Genomic DNA, 13,325 nt, shown 5'->3' on the forward strand with positions numbered 1-13,325 from the left:
GATGGTAGAAAGCTGAAGAAGGAGGAAAAGGACAGACTGTTCTGATTTTTTTCCAAGAATGGAGCACCATTGTTTCTCTTACAGTTTTAAATATCTTAGTATTTCACCATCATGTTGGCTGCCCTCATACTGTACATCAGTAGTGTTTCTTTACATCTGGAAAACAGACCAATGTTTTTTTTTTCTAACTTATCATTTTATATGTCCATTGAAAAAAAACGAAAGAGTGAAGAAAAAAATGGTGCATTCAAAACAAAATACACAGTAGTATATTTATGTTTAATTCCAATGCAATATGGAGTGAAATCTTACTCCAGATATTGACATGACTCAGCTTGCCTTGAAAAGAACTTTGGAAAGCCCATACAGTGAGATGTTACTGTAATAAATTAGCTGCAAGCAAAGAGAGGTGGACTGTCTGTAAATATACATGTATACATGATGTCTTCTTGTTTTACCCATTGTGGTACCTCAAAATTGTCTTCCTTGTTTTATTTTTTGCAAATTCTAATTTTATTATGCCAGTAAATATAATTATTTTATCAATTCCATCCATGTTGTAAATTGCTATATTATTTAGCTTCCCCAAGAAAGTGCCACTTTGGGATTTTTTCCTTTTTTTTTTTTTGTAATGCACTGTTATGTTTTGTGTCGTCATCAATGTTTGTTATTTGTTTTACTTTGGTTTTAAAAGCACAATCACTAAACTTTATTTTAAACCATTCTATCTATTAACCTTTTTGTCTTACTGGAGGAAAACAGGTATGACAAAAGAGTCTAGTTAATCCTGATGATGATGATGATGATGATGTTGTAGGTAAAGATTGCCGTTTACAAAGGCTGTGCTTGAAAGGAGACTCCTTATGTTGTGATTGTCTTCCTCTCCAGTTCTGACGCAAGTGATGACAACGACAGTTAATGTGAGTCATAGCTGCAATGTAAATACCTTTTCACATTGACCATAAACTCAGCTATTGCACATTAATTGAAATGGTAATGCTGACTCCGAATGCACTTAAATGAATGTCAAATACAGGAAAAATGTCACTTTGGGAATCTGGAGAGGTTGTAATTGGACAAGAAGAGTCTCTTTTCTTGATACTAAAGGGCTGATTGAGCCCTGTTTTAAGAAGAAAGGGTGCTGTTGTTTATTCATAGGACATCTGCAAACATTTGTTTCGTAAAGCAAAAAAGTAAAAAGAACTTTAAAAAAAGATGAATAAAAAAAGTTCAAATTATAAATGTTCCTTTGGTCATTTGTCAGTATTTTCTGAAAGGATAAGCCTATATCCCTTTTTTTTTTTTTTTTAAAGCTCAAATCCACAAAAAGGTTAAGACCAACAATTTGTTATTCTATGACTCAACATCCATTTTCCTTTGGTGTTTTTGGCACTCAATCACAACCCCACTCCTACTGAAGAATCTTTCCAGCCATCAGATTTCTACCGCTTATCCAAAATTTATTCCCAGGAACACTTTCCAAGTCCTGCAGGGATCCTGAGGCTTTCCCAGGCCTCCTAGTTTGGCGTTTTTGGAAAAACTCCAAACAAAGCTTAAGTTTGTACAACTCATATCGAAACAGTTACAAGGTGGGGAGAAAAAAAAAAGACAATCCCACAATATGACACAGATGATCGCACCATAGACTCAATTATGTGCAATTATGCCCCCTCAGCAAAAGGTTTTTTTTTTCCTTTCTATGTATTGCCCTCTGTTATCTTTTCCTAAGAAGCTGCCTCCTTTTTCTTGTCTGCAAGTAAGAAACAAACTAAGAAACAGTATTGTGTACCAACACACAGAACAAAGTTTTTATAAGCTGCCCACCTGCGCACACATCTTTCATCACGGCACAAAAGGAGCTACTGCTGGCAGTAAGAACTGAAAAACTGTGATACTCTCAGTACGTCTGCAGCAAGCATTTGGTCACTGTTGGGTCAAATATCTAAATGGCAGTTTTAGACTTTTATTCTGTAACAGGTCTGTGCTATATCAAATCATTTGCAAAGTGTTTGCCTCATATCAAAATGTCATATCACAATATTGTTCCTATAGTGCACAAAACAATGAGACAACCCTTCTTGACTAGATCCTAGATGGAAAATACTTTTCACTCTTATGTGACAATATTGTGCAGCTCCTGACAAGTTAGAAAGGTTAAGTTACTTTAGTTACTGTTAAACTAAAGGGTTTCTTTACAGTTTTACTTAGCATTACTAAATACTGGATAACTCGCAGGCTGCTAAGATATAGCCAACATTTTAACTTTTCAAAATAAGAAACTAAAATAATCCTGTGACACTGCAAAATAAGATGCACTTTCCACTTTAATCTCTCAGCTGCATACAGCTGACACCCCCCACTGCCAACCCCCTCAAAAAGTTGTCAGGATTTCCAGAGCATTTTCTAGAGTATTGCACAACATAAGCAATGAGATGTTCTATTTATTTTTAGCACTTTTCAAAAACATAAACAGGGTTTCTATTAATTTCCCATTACTGATTAATCAATAATGTGTCCAAAGTGTACAAAACTATTTCTGCTGATATAATAAATTATTCATAAAAGGCACATTTATTTTAATGATACATTTACCATAAATATAATTGATCATAATAACCCAAGTGTAATTGCATCAGCTACATTAAACACTTTTAATGAGAACTAATATGAGCTGACCTCCAGCAAAAGTATACAATGTACTTCAACAACACCATCAAGGAGGGAACTATCAATATTCTTGGCTCAGTCGCTAAATAGCCATTTCTGTACTGTAGCTATTCAAATGTATTACCTAATGCCAATTCCATTAGTGTTCTCCATTACTCACAATATCAGCATGCCATGTCATTCAGTAAAGGCATTTGGAACCATAGAGGGAAGCTAAAACCAACAGCGAAGGGATTATATTCAATTTGACAGGCCTAGATTGCTGCCAATTAGGTGTAAGGAGAATTCAATGAGGTTACATAAGAGAGTGAATACAGTACTCATCCCTTTTCGTCACTCACTCGGTGATGGAGTGGCTGCTGATGTAACAAAACAAAATATCCATAAAAAGAATCAGGAAATGACACTGGCACCACAGAGGGACTCTAGACAGCGACTTATCCTAATTGGAGACGGAAATACATTTGTTCCAGTTTATTACATCTAACCTGCCTACTGCTTGTTCTCACAGAGGCAATAACCTGGCCTATGGGAGTCTTTAATGTCAAGCACTGTCTGACTGGCTTATTCAAACAGCAGTGATGAAGAAATAGAGATGATTCCTCCCCTTTGTACTCCCTCATGAACCTCAAAGAACTGGAATTAAGTCCTGTTTTTACAAGCTAATGAGTACTGCTGCCCACCTCAACATGCTGTACCATCAAGAGACTGGTGCCTCTGCTGAAAGCAGGATTTTGCATCTACTATTGCAGTAATTTGAATAATTTTTTACCATTTATGAATATGTAGATTGTTTTTGCATTTTTTTAATTTTTTAAATAAAATTGTACTTTTTTCTTTAAAAATAAGAGAACATAGTTTGTTCTGGCATTTAGCATTTACACATATAAATTAAAATGTGAAAGATATTTGTATTACTTAGCAACAATATAATTGCAGCTATACCCTCAGAATAAGTGATTCTCTCCTCAACCACCTCCTCCACCACCTCAGCTCTCGGAGATCCCTTCCCCCCTCATTCCCCCAGGTGTTCTTTAATAAGCACCTTTCTAAACAAGAACAAATTTGGAACAGGAGAGAACATCCCCTCATGCCTCCATCCATCATTTTAATGAGTAGAGGTGTGTCCTGTTCTCACAACGAAGTGCAGGTGATTAAAGATCTTAAGTGGATACCCGGGCAGCCAGGGTTATTCACCCCATAATGACATGAATATGCACAATGAGGGTGAACCGTCTGTGGTCTGGTCCTTACAGTTACTCAACCTGTGTGCATATATATGCATTTAAAATAATTCTATGTTGTATAGTTTGGTCCTATTTCTTTCTACTGTCTGGCCAAAAAGGGCCTATTGAGCTTTTGGACAAACAAATAATGACCCAATTAATCAAAAACAGGTTGCAGATTGGTTGACAATAAAAAATATTTTTACTGCTAGTTGCAGCCTTAACTGACTGCAAAAATACAATCAGTTCCAAGCTTATAAATTAAATAGTTTTACCAGTAAAATAACTACATTAGAATTTCTATATTACTGAATTAAATATTTCGATAGAATAAAGGTATAATTATAAAGGAGGACATCAAAGCTTTTGCATGGTAGCAATTGATAAGAGAGAAAGCTACTTTCTGTTCCCCAATCACAGGGTTCACCACAGCACCGGTAGCTCCCAGGAACAAACTGGACATATTTCTTCAGTTATTGGCAAATGTGTAAACCACTGCACTATGGAGCCACACAGGGTTAAACGGTTAAAGGTAACGGTTGTAGGTAATTCCCCGATTCAGCAGCGACTTCAGCAAGTTTCAGGTGAGCCTGGGCTGCCATTAACTGGCTGATCACCCATTGGTTTGTGACATCAAAAGGGCAGGATGGATCTGGCTAAGAAGCTCCAAGCTAATTTGCTATTGTAAATCACAAGGCAGCCACAGAATCAAATCGGTTGCGGTGTCTGTCCGACTTTCTCCTCTCTACAGCTTAATTCAACTTCCATCAAAAATAGACTTGCTCCAGTATTTTTTGGTGAGTGGAAAGCACTTCTGGGAGACTGAAGTGCATCTAGTGGAATTGTAATTATTGTCTTGAGAGAGCACAAGCAACTCCAGCAGGCACGCCACAGCCAAAACAATATGTTGCACACCTGGTGAGATTCAAGGCTGACAAGGGAACCACAAAATCCAAAATGATAGTGACCGAGAAACTCAAACTCGTCTGCAAAAGTCTTCATTTGAACCACAGGACCAATAACCAAGTTTCATCTTCTCACATACTGCTATACAATCAAAATGTTTCCCAATCAGAGGAGCAGAAGATCTATTGAAAGACACAGTATTAAGACAGTTTGGCACTGGATTCAAGGCACAAACAGTAAAAGAGGAGGGTCAGAACTTTTGAGTCTAAAAAGTGAAATCAACCTCAGTCCCTTCAACCTGCAGTCTTTTTAACTGCCAACAGGTGGCGACTCCCCTGGTTGCAAAAAGTTGCTCAAAAGTCTGAGTTCTTGTGCTCGTTTGCTTTTTGGCCTCAGTAAACCATTAAGACTTTATTAAGTCAGTCAGTTTCAGGTCATAATGAATCAAAATTTAACATTTTCTAAATTCTTGGTCATTCTGAAAGTCAGAAAGAGGATTACCCAGAGTCATTACTTAATGATTAATCAATCACAAATCATTAAGAAGAGATTGTGTGGATCCACCCCTCGCTCGAGACACTTATGGTTTCCAAACACCAACATTGTAAAGGCGAAAACACTGAGCTCAAAACTTAATAACAGAACTATTAACTAATAGATCATTTTATAGTGACTACATCCATCTTTCATAAGCAGTCTATAGTGACTGCAATGAAGAGATTACAAAACAAATCTAAGCAATTTTTACAAGTTCTAAGGATTGCAAAATACCAGCCATTGGGTTTACTGCCTTTGCCTAACTTTGAAGAGAACAAGTGAATGATTAATTTTCAGAAGGCAATTCTTTCTCAGTACTCTATTGCATGCATTACATTGCTTCCTGTGACTCTATACAGGAATATAAGCACGCTAACCTCCCCCACCCCCTTTAAATTCTCATCTTTATGCCTTCAGTGTTTCACTTTTTGCAATCAATAATTTAAACTGCTGTTGCTTTCCCAGCAGCCAAAAACTAATTTCTTTTGTGCACATTCAGGCTGTCTCTCATTTCTGATCGCAAAACTGCTTCATTAACCTCCTTCCCATACTAGAAGGTAATTAAGTGAACAGCTGTGCTCTGTCTGACAACTCATCTTATACTGTCACTACCCTCTGTGAAAACACCAGCGAGGAACCCATCATCACAGGTGCGCAGCGTTTAGACGGCTTACCAGCACCTCTCCAAAGCTATTTACACTACAGCTGCAGGTCAAACGCCACCTCTTCAGACAATCAATCAAAACTCATTTAGGTTTAACAGTCTTACCAACCAGCTCATCACAATTACATGCCATTACAAAAAGAGTTGTTTATAATCAGTGTTAAACTCTTAAGCTCGTGAAACTTGTGAAAACTAAACTGATGAGTTATTGTAAAGGATGGCCGTCAGTGTGAGACTGCCAGGCGTAATGAGAGAGGAACTGTGGAAGCCTGCCAAATCCAAGTTGTGCGTGTTTTTTTTGTTTTTTAATAACCAAGAAGTAATCTGGATGATTTGTACATCCATTTGTCAGTTAGCCAGTCATTCTAACCATCCTTATTTAGTGCTGACGGGTCCGCACAATTAACCCAGAGGAATATAGCCTCCTCATGCTGTCCCCTGGAATCTTTCTTCCCTCAGCTATTTCTCTGCTTTGCATCCGTAAGTTGATCTCAAAATCTAGCATTTAACACTACCAGTGAATCACAGACTTTATCAAAGTGCTTCTTATAATTATTAAACAGTTGTTGGCTCAGTGATTTATATATATATATATATGTAATAAAGATTTTAAAAAAGAAACCATTTCAGGGAAAAGGGCTTGAAGCTATGTTGTTATTTAAGCAAAAAAAAACAAACCAAACAAACACTTGCACAAAGATGGGTTGTTTTAGATTGAATGCCAGCTGGTAGTATTTGTGAGCTATAAGACATGCCTTATAATCACCACTTTGATATCTCTAAACAAGAAGGGGAGGAGGCTAGGTCAACCAATTACAGGCACATCAGTCAAAAGAGGACGTATAATTACTTGTTTTTAGTTCCATTAATCAATATGCAGAAAACAAGGTCCAGACAATGTGTGGCTATAGTTCAGGAGGTAGAGCAGGTCATCTGATAATCGGTATGTTGGTGGTTCAATTTTGCATGCCATATACCCTTTGGCAAGATACTAACCCCAAATTGCTCTTCGATGCATCCAAAAGAGTGTAAATGTGTATCAATGTTAGCACTTAAGCATAAAAAAAGTTCTTGTATGAACAGGTTCCTTGAAGTGCATGGATCTTTGTTTCATCCTGAGTAACACCGACTAGTCATTGGCCTTCTTTCTTCCACTTAACATACAGTCTCAGGGTGCTGGATTTGGGGTAAAACCCTGCACAGTAATGAACTTTCTTGTCTTGATGTCATTGCCTCCTATTTCCTCCTTTGGCCAGCTGATTATCCCAGCAGGGTATCGAATGACTGTCAGGACATAGGTCTTGATTGTTCTTCTTGTTCTTTTCATTCAGCTGACTCCTCAAGACTGGCCTTAGTCTCTCTGGGTATTTGGTGGTTGGAGCTTTCCTAGTGATGTCTTCATGGTTCCCATTTGCCTGTGGGATTTCTCAGTGTCTGCAATGTACTAGAAGTACCAAGAAGGCAACAATTTCCTCAGTTATGACTATCTTCCCTCTTTATTGCCATCCGACTACATTTCTCCAGTCCAAATGACACTCTGATATTACTGTAAATCCTAGTGGTGTGGATCAGAGAGAGAGAAAGAGTTTTTTTTCCTTTTAAGTACGTGAATGATTTATAACCCATTCCCTCAAGACTAACATCAGTGCCTTAGAGCATCACACACATCACCCATTTTTTCAAAAAAGTTGGAGAACATTAATGAAAGATAATATTATTATTAGTTATTAATATTATATAATAATAATTTATATCACTGTCATTTTATTTGAAATGGCCTGCACCCACACAGCATTTCAGATAGTAATGACTACCCGTGATCACCGCATAAAGACCATTCTATGCTGCTGGTGACATAACCTTACTTTAATAACACCTTCACCCTGTACCCAAGACCACACACAGAAAGTTTTGGTTTTACAAAAACATTCAACAACATTTAAAGTTGCTCTAACCCATGAAATGATGTACAGTTACTGCTATGGATTTTAAAAATCATGTTATACTTCATATGGCATTTCTAGAAGACTAAAGATAAAAGTGAAACTTCACTCCATGACTGTATTCTACTGAACTCCCATTTTTTTATCTTCTGAATAGATTTGTTTTCGATTGAACAACAGATTAAACCAATCTGTGGGTAACTGTCCATCATTTGACGAATTAACTAATGCAATAATCACCTTAGCACTACCATTATTACACTGTTCTTTGGAAATGGATTTAACAATAATACTAGAATGGCTGATTTTGTGCTAATGCAGTAAATTAAATACATGCCAAGGTGCTTAATCACATTGATGCAACAGTCATGTAAATCCCATTTTGCCACACAGCAGTCCAAATAATTGATTTGCAACACTGGGTCTGCATTGACCTAATACAACCTGCATTATTAAAGAGAGATAACTCAGAGATTGTAGAGCAATCTTTACATGCGCTCCTTGGTCCTTTATAGATTGTAACTCGGGCTCCTCCTTAATACACCATTTCTTCTTTTACTAATATGATTGATTTCTGCGACATTATGAAAAAGTAAACAAATTAAAATCCTTATATACATAGTAGGCGTGTGAATCTACCTCCCACTCAATTCCCGGTGGAGTCAAACAATCCCACTGAAAGACTTTTAGTCTTAGTCAAGGTGTTCGTTAGACCCATAATTACAGTACTGGAAATAACCTTGAACCCATGTGACTTTTCCTCTGGGCTTTGAATGCCCAACACAAACAGACAATCACAGTGCTCAAAAAGGCACATGTTTCCATAACAGCATCACCGAACACGTTCAGCAAAACACTGACATGACCAATCATGGAGGCCAAATGTAAATGATGACAGACAAAAGGTCTGGCAGTGTTTGATGTTCACCAAGGGCACATAATGTGAATAAATTAAAGTGTTTTCTTAGTCAAATGACCTAGGGAGTGTTGGGTATTTGAATGGCAGGTGTTCGTCAGGCATTGATAGATGGAAGGTGAGGACAAGGGTGAGTGGGCAGTGGAGGTGTTACAGGGAGGGGAGGATCATGTTGGTGGAATTTAAAGGTTTTAGGCACCTTTAGGATCAGCCCTCTCTCTCTCCCTCGCTCTCTTTCCCTCTCTCTCCATTGCTGAAAGACTGCATGGTGGAGGTGAGACATCATGCTTTGTGTGGCCTTGGGGCTTTTTTTCCTCCTCACATAAGATGGCTGAAGTGCTTATGTTGCCATCTTAAGCTGTTGTTTTACAGCCAGGCCATTTTTTTCTCTTTTATGACTACTTGAGAGAACAACCTTTCACCTAAATTTATCTTTTACTTGATATGTTTGTATTTTAACCAATTAATTTCATGTAGACAAAGACCTAGATTGCTAAAGACAGGGCAAAATCATGTGACTGGCTTAAGGTTAGATGTTATTTGACTGCAGTGTATTTCTAAATCGTGTCCAGAGCTTGTTCTATCGATTATTATTTTTCTCTCTCTCAAAAAAGACTAATGAGCACACAGAATTCCACTAGAAAGGTTAATACAATATTGAAATGTCAGGAGATTAATGATATTGTTCTTTCTTCCTATGGTCTTGTAGGGGAGGGTGACAAATGTCTTGCCCTTTTCACTCCAACCCTCCCCATTTGTGATATCTCTCTCTCTCCTTCTCATTCTCTTTGTTTCTTATTCTCCAGCTTCCATTTTTCCTCCCTCCTATTGTCTCCTCCTCGTTCTCCTTCGCTGGCCATGGCCTCCAGATGCTAAGGACTTTCTCCACTTCTGTCTGTCAATACTGTAGCTATATGCAATGACACAATGCAAGAGATCTGCTGTGCTGCAGAGTGTGCAGTTGACAGTGAATGAATAGCATTGATCCATCTTCATTAGAAGGTAAAGAGACTTCTTTATAAGAATTCTGCCTTCATTCCAGGCCAGAAATGTTTGTGTCCATGCGTCACACCATCGAACTGTTTGTTAATGTTCAGCTTTGTTGTATAGAGAAAAAAAACAAAACACGTCTGTCTTACAGGCGCTACAGAAATCATATTCGGTGTTTTGGTCTTTTTACTGCAGATGTTAACTGGTATTATGTGTTCAGTGTTTCAGTGGTGCACATCTTGACTCCTCCCATGCTCCTGCAGCACCCTGGCATGGGGTCCAAGTTTTAATCAACTCTGCATAATTGGAGTGATTCCCTGTCTTGCTGTATATTTCAATCCATCTGTATAATTACGGTGAATTAAAGTCTTTGTCAGAAGGAATGAGGAGGGAGAAGCCTCACACAGACTCCTTCCTACCAGTAGACCCACACCCCCCCACACACACACAAAGACACCACCCCCCGCCCCATCACCTATACAGTAGCTCACACAATTAAACACCAGCTTGAGAGAAAGAGGAAATTACCTCCTTTGTCATCTCACTTTTCACTGGTGAGGGGCTAAACATGCATATGAACATCAACAGTAATTAATGCATCATGACGACCTGTGTACAGAATACACCTGATATCCCTCTACAGACTGCTACAGATTAACCAATTAGCTGTACAGTTTTTACACAGTCACTGTCTTAGTGTTATTTCTGGCTGTAAGACCAGTGGTAAAAGCCACTGCAGGGAACTGATCTTCCTCTTTGCCATGGGGGCAAAGATGAAGAGACTATGACCAGCCGAGCCTCAGTGCAGTAATTGCATCGATGAGAAGGGAAGCAGTAGCTTGCAGGCAGGAATGGGTCATCATTACTCTGTGTGAAGCTTCCAGCCCTAAGGTAGGTCATTACTGCCGTGTGTCAATAGCTGATGCTGTTCTATGATAGAGGCCAAACTGACCTCCCAGGGTCATGTGATCACTTCCTGCCTGTTCTGACAATAACTAGGATGCCACTTTATCTTCTGTCTTTTGCAGGTGATTCTCCAAAATGTTGAATATGATCTTGGACTTCCTGCAACGAGAAGAGAAATGGAGATGCAACCACTACATCTTTCCTCTAGTCACCAGTCTTGGCATTGTTCCTTTGATAATGTCATTCGCATCCTAGTCATAGACTGATCTGTGGTCTACGTCTCTCTAATTTCCTCATCTCATCCATCCTGCGGCGGACAGCCGTTATCTCTTCTTCTATATGACCGACATCTGCAGAGTACAGCCAAATCACTTTACTATCCCGCAGGGAAACAATCCTCCAATAACTTCCAACTCCATCCAGGAAGTCCTGAATTAACCATGAAGCTGGTTTGCCAAGTCATACGCTTTTATTCATTTTATCAGACCTGCCTGATTGTTTGAGTAATTACTATTCTACAGTGTGGCTCTTTCCTTTATTACTCTGAATTCAAGCCAGTCGTGGTTCAGCTCTGAGGTTGCTGTAGTGTTTATGATGCAATTCACATGTGACGGGCTGCACACACAGGGCACAAAACACTAACAACATAGTCATTATGAACGCAGTAATGATCACAGTTGTTGCTAAATAAATGGTCACTGCTGACTGTATAGCAGATTTATTCAGTAATAGAAAGTGGAGAATTGACGCCCTTTGTGCCTCTTTGTTAACGCAATCTAACCCATTTCTATTTTTTCTTTTCTTTCTTTTACTCCAAAACAATTGCTATTTCTCATTAGCAAGCCTTTTATGTAACACTTAACAATTACCTTGGCCTTTTCCAATTTTTCACCTGAAATCCTGATTCCTTTGGTCCTCACCCTATCGAGCATACAACCTTTCCTCTTTCATCTCAGCGTCACTATCATGATGTCTGCAACATCTCACAAATTTTCCTCACAAAATGTTTCCAACACCCAATTTATACAGTGACAGGATGCACCTATCTGTTGAAGGTTGAGGAGTGCTGCTCTTTGTATCCGCTCTTTGACTTGCTCACAGTTGTAACTCCAGCCCTGGGCAGTATGTGACTTACTCTCAATATTCTTGCATCACAAGTTTTCTTTGGGTTTGGCAGACATGAAGTAAGTTGCATAAAATGAGAGGGATGTCAAAAGCTCTTCAAAAATTAGTTGGTGACATGGCTTATCCATGACTATTGATTCCACCTTACTAAAGCTAAAACTTTGCCTATATACCACTGTTTAAACAATGTATTCATAATCGCTGTTATGGTTATGACGTCCTAAATATGATAAACTACAGATTGTAGATCCTGAACCCAACTCAGGGAGGCCATCTCCCGTGACTGTTGAGGTTGAGGGGAGAGAGACAGGACAAAAGACACACTGCAAAGCCACAGTTTAACAATAACTAATGATTAATTTCAAAGTGAGTTATAAACATAAAGAGAATTAAAAAGGTCAGTGAAGAAGAAACACTCATCAGCATCAGAAGAAGCCCCTAGCATCCCAGGCCTACTGCAGCAAAACTAAGAGGGGGTTCACAGTCACCTGATCTCATCATATGATCGCACTATAAACTTCAATTCAGTTTTATTTATGCAGCGCCAAATCACACCAACAGCAGCCTCAAGGTGCTTTATTTTGTAAGGTAGACCCTAGAAAAATTAAAAAGGAAAGCTTTAAGCCTAATCTTAAAAGCAAAGTGGGTGTCTGTCTCCCAAATCTAAACTTCCACAGAAGAGGGGCCTGAAAACTGAAGGCTCTGCCTCCATTCTACTCTAGAAATCCAGGTCTTTATTTCTTCAAGACATTCCTGCAGTTTAACTAAATGGTGTGTGTCATCTAGGTTCATGGAGAGAGCTGGGTATCATCTGCATAACAATAAAAATTTATGCTATGGCTTCAAAAGATAATGCCTAAAAAGTTGAAATACAAAAGGTGAAGGACCACTAAAGATGCAAAAGGTGTCCAGGAGACAACCAAGTCATATGCCTTTATTACCTGAACTCAACCTTTGAATGCAGGGGATAAGCAATTCAAGCTCCTCCTTATCTCTAAAGGAGGCATGAGCCTTAATCTAATTTTTTTAGTCAATAGCCATAGTTTGTGATCATCGGTGAAGGCATAGATCTAAGAACATAGATCTGAGCTCTCTTTTGACCACAGCACACCGGTACAGCATCTATATCACTACAGATACCACACCAGATGCTGCAGATCCTATGCCAATCGATCTGACAGTCCACCACTCCACTTCCCTCACTCGTGAAAAAGACCCCATCTCCTCCACTTAGGGCCTTTTCCAAATAGAACCATATCCTCAGACTTGCTGCTAATTTCATGCCAGCTGCCTTACAGTTAGCTGAAAACTACACCAGCACAAGCTGGAAGTCGTGACCCGATTAATCCAACACAACCATGTAATGAGCAAAGAAGACAGAGGACAGCCTGAAACCACCGAACCCAACCGTTTACACCTCTGACTAAACCTAGAAACTCTGTCCA

The 13,325-nt window shown here is 38.8% G+C and overlaps 2 long non-coding RNA genes across 10 annotated transcripts in view; one reads left to right on the forward strand and one right to left on the reverse strand.

Moving 5' to 3' along the window:
• The window catches only part of LOC102081077 (roundabout homolog 1), a 221,376-nt gene extending 220,138 nt beyond the window's left edge, over positions 1 to 1,238 (forward strand). For all 7 annotated transcript variants that reach the window (XR_002056403.2, XR_003213826.1, XR_003213825.1 and 4 more), the window contains one exon: positions 2 to 1,238. This is a non-coding gene — a long non-coding RNA (roundabout homolog 1). The remainder of the gene's footprint in view (position 1) is intronic.
• The window catches only part of LOC109194608 (uncharacterized), a 41,331-nt gene that overhangs the window by 15,020 nt on the left and 12,986 nt on the right, over positions 1 to 13,325 (reverse strand). The gene's annotated exons all lie outside the window — the stretch shown is intronic.

The sequence above is a fragment of the Oreochromis niloticus genome, linkage group LG14, assembly GCF_001858045.2.
Source record: "Oreochromis niloticus isolate F11D_XX linkage group LG14, O_niloticus_UMD_NMBU, whole genome shotgun sequence".
NCBI lineage: Eukaryota > Metazoa > Chordata > Actinopteri > Cichliformes > Cichlidae > Oreochromis > Oreochromis niloticus.